This window comes from Cibotium barometz, chromosome 16 (assembly GCF_041138505.1).
Source record: "Cibotium barometz isolate CiBa-2024 chromosome 16, ASM4113850v1, whole genome shotgun sequence".
In the NCBI taxonomy this organism is placed as follows: Eukaryota; Viridiplantae; Streptophyta; class Polypodiopsida; order Cyatheales; family Cibotiaceae; genus Cibotium; species Cibotium barometz.
Window position 1 is genome coordinate 35,919,084 of NC_141061.1, and position 4,430 is coordinate 35,923,513.

At 42.2% G+C, this 4,430-nt stretch overlaps 1 pseudogene; it reads right to left on the bottom strand.

Annotated features, from left to right (window-relative positions):
• Window positions 1-715: 715 nt before the first annotated feature.
• On the bottom strand, window positions 716-3,135 carry LOC147630592 (protopine O-dealkylase-like; annotated as a pseudogene).
• Between the last annotated feature and the right edge of the window lie 1,295 nt (window positions 3,136-4,430).

Below are 4,430 nucleotides of genomic sequence, written 5' to 3' on the forward strand. Positions count from 1 at the left end.
GCGCTAGTGCAGTATAGTGGTGTCAAGGTTTTTGAAAAAAATAGGTTCAATTTAGAGTAGAACTTGTTCAACTTTCAAAAACTTCTTCTCCAATCGATGGGAGAAGGAAATATAGTGTGAAGAAAATGTTTTGTTATAATTTACAATAACCTTTTCAATCCATAATGATGAGAGAAAGAACAAGTCACCTTCTTGATGCACACCGTCTTTGACTCCCTAATGTTCTCCAAATAAGTTTATCATAGAAGCCTAAAACACATTCACTGGCACAAATCAGCTTAAATATTTTCTTGTAGCCCTAGAAAATTTCAAGGTCCATGGATGTCACTAGAGACCTTGGCTTTCAGATTCTCTATGGACCACTAGTGTGGGACCGACCATTCAGCATTCCCTAGGAAAGGGCTTGGAGCTTAAAATAATTTCCCAAGCTTGGTAAAAATAATTTCCACCCAACAGTGGTTCAAAAGGGACTTTCTTCTTAAGTAAGAGTTGCTACATAGATGGAAATCACACCACGATAATTAGTGATAAATGGAAAACCTGCTTTGATACAACTTACTACATTATAGGTTGGTATGTAAGATACAATTGATACTATAAATGGAAAACCTACTCTGATATGACTTACTACATTATAAGTTGGTATGCAAGATACAAATTTTTCGACAAATTTTCTCTTTAGGCAGATGTGGCTTAATCCAATTTACAGATTTGATTATTTGGGATGGGTGTGGATCAATTCATTCATTATCTTCTCCCCAATTCTGTGAGTTTCTACACCAAGCTTCATGGCATGGTCACAATAGCGAATGGGGGCGGTCATCTGTGATGAGCTGCAGAGCTGCTGGCGCATCTGGGTGCAAGTCATAAAACGTGGCTATAGACACACGTCTCTCGCTACCATTCACCATAGCCTTGTGTTGGATGCTCTTGTAGATTCACCATAGCCCTGTGTTGGATGCTCTTGTAGATGCCATTGCTCACTACCTGCTGCAACCCCCACATAAATAACACACTTGAACAACACACACGTGAACTCGTGTGCATGTGAGAGAAATAAGAGAACATCACCATCAACAAATTTGGCATGAGGCAAATCGGGATGTCACACGTGAACTCATACATGTGTGCATGTGGGATAGGAGGGTAATCATGTCACAGAGGAGAACTCGTGTGCATGTGTGCATGTGGGATAGGAGGGTAATCATGTCACAGAGGAGAACTCGTGTGTGTATGTGGGACAGGAGGGGACACACATGTTAACTCATGTGTGCATGTGGGAGAGAAAAAATAAAAGAACACTCATCAATGATCCCCATCAATAAGTTGTACTAAGATACCACATGTGTGAACATCCTGTCCCCAAAAAGTGACTCAGGTTTTAGCCTTTTACCTGCACCATGTCTCCTACATTGAAAAAAGTAACTACCATTTTAGCCTTTTACCTCCACCATGTCTCCTACATTGATGATGTATGCCCCAGGTAGAGGCTCCACAGGATGCCTGCCACTCATCATCTTTGAGCACTTGGAGGCCCACCACATCTATTAGTTGCCAGAGGCATGTGATTGCCCCTAAATCATTGTGCTTGTTGACCCCCATCACGAGCCCTGGGTTGGGGCAAGGGGGATAGTGGTTTATGAGAAGGTCCTGGTGTAGCTCGCCCACTGTCTCCTTGATGTAGTTGGGTGGAAGACCCAAATTAATGGAAAAACACTCCAACAATCTCTCCGCCAAACCCATTATCTCCATGGTGTATTTGTTAATTGCATCCCTACACCATCGTGACCAAACAAGCACAAACTTTATGCACATACAGTGCGGGAACAATTCAAGAGCTCTCAACACATAGTGAAAGACACCCTTTTAATGTGCACCCTTTTAGTGAAAGACACCCTTTTAATGTGCACCATCATGAACAACCTATGGGAACACTTTATGACCTCCTTACCGATGTTAGGAAAGAAGCATACTTTAACATAATCTTCACGGTTGTAATTTTGCCTAGCCTTGAATTTAAAGATTCAAAATTTTAAAAATTTAGTTACAGAACTAGTTAATCTATGCATTTTATCCCTAAGAAGTGGTTTAGCAAAAAAAAGTTTATTTTTGACAGTGCTCCTTACACATATTAGTGAAAGACACCCTTTTAATGTGCTCCTTACACATACAAGTGAGAGACAAACACCCTTTTAATGTGCACCATCATGAGCAAACTATGGGGAACACTTCATGACCTCCTTACACCACATAGAGAAGACATTCTTGCAAACTATGGGGAACACTTCATGACCTCCTTACACATAGAGAAGACATTCTTTTAGAAGTTTGGAAGATACTATTGTTGACATAGACACTCTTTTAGAAGTTCGGAAGGCACTATTGTTGGACATCATATGTCCAATGAACCATGACATTGTATACATGTCTTGGTTAATGGCAAGAATTTAAGAGGTATCTACACATAGGAGTACACATAAAGAGTACTTATACAAGGCCCCCTACAACAATTCAAGAGCTCTCTACACATAGGAAATTACCTATGCATAAGTAACACTGGTAGACCTTGTGAGGTCTACCACACAAGGTCTACCAGTGTTACTTATGCATGGCCCCTACACTAACTTGTAGCTCAAAATAACAGAAATTACGTGAAGGATTGACGGTTTCATAGTCCCTCTTGGACTCAGAAAATAGTCCCTCCAATCCCTAGCACCAATGTCCGGTTTCACATAGCCAGTTCCATAGCCTTGACTCGCCACACCCATCTTGATCCCACAAGGCGCCCTCTCACTCACAGGCAGAGCTAAGAACTCCTCCACCTCCTGCTTCATACCCTCCATCACCACAGGGTCGACCTCGTGGTTTACCACCTGGAAGAAGCCCCACTCCACGCAAGCTTGATGCATACGAGCTAGTGTGTCCGCCCTTCTGTGATCCTTCAGGCCGGCCATGTCTATGACAGGGATCTCATGATCACTAGACCTTGTGAGGGCAAAACTAGCAGGCCTGTGCTCAAAAGGCAGGATGAACTTCTGGGGAATAGCAACGTTGGTCTTTGCCTGCAGCTAGGGTCTCAACAAGGTCAGATTCCGAGAGCTTCATGATCACAGGGGAGCGCATAGGAGGAGGCATGCGTGACTACAAGAAGCTACTACTAATCACTGTTGCAGAATTATCACAAGCTGTAGATCCCCTTGGAACTATATATAACGAAGGAGATCGCGCTTGCATGGCGCATTGCAGCCCCCACAAGAAACAAGTGGAGAGAGTGATTTGAATGGGGGTGGCGAGGGTAGGCGATCAGCCTACCACATTCATGGCAGCAGTGGTTGGGTGGCATCGCTCAGTCGACGGTTCGTTGGTGAACATCGTAGCTAGAAAATTCAAGGTTAGTAGGTCCAAAATTCAAGGTTAGTAGGTCCAAAACTAAGAGGCCAATAATAAGCCACCACAACGTTTCTTTGCCTTGTATTACTTAGTTAAGACTATCAACAAAGGCCGCTAATAGCACTGCTCTAATGTTTTTCTCCATAGACTGGATACATGTTACCAACCAGAGGAACAAAGTACATCGAGAGCGGTGTAGCGAACCTAAGCCCGAAGATATAACAAAGTACTCGGGTGTGTTTGGACTTTCCACACTGGTGACTCATAGTTGTAATCAGTAACAAAACTTTCTGAAGTAGAATTCCTCTTCCGCTCCAACTTTTGAATAAAGCCTCATGCTGCATAAGCCTCATGTATAAAGCTTATGCATTAGCGACGATAAGCTTCCATGTATAGCCTTATACATAAGCTTATGCATGAGGCTTATGTATTAGCTGTATGCATAAGCATCGTGTATGAAGCCATATGCATAAGCCATGTATAAATCCATATGCACAAGTCTTATGTCATAAGCTTATGCATAAGCCGGGTACATAACCTTTATGCATGAGGTTTTATACATAAGCCTCACACATAAGCCGCATACATGAGGCTTATGTATAAGCTCATGCATAAGCCACATACATGTATTAATCTTATCCATATGGCTAATACATAAGCCTCATGTATGCGGCAACTTATGCATGAGGCTTATGTATAGCTTTATGCAGGCTATGAATGCGTAGCCTCGTGCAAGCTATAAATGCTATGCATAGTATGCATGAGCCTTATGCGTAAGGCTTATGAATTAGGCGAGTGCTACCTAGGCATGCACGTAGCTACCGAAATGCACCGGAAGCTCCCATTACATGCCGGATGCTACCTACGCATGCCGGCATGCCGATAGCTTCATATGCATGCCGGTCTCTCTATATTGTTAATTCAACCATCTAAACAGTTATAGCAAAAGAAAAAAACAATGCCATAAATATAATATAAGTGTACAAAAGTGCTTCACAATAATGTATAGATTAATATATTTTTGTCATTACAAGAGATGA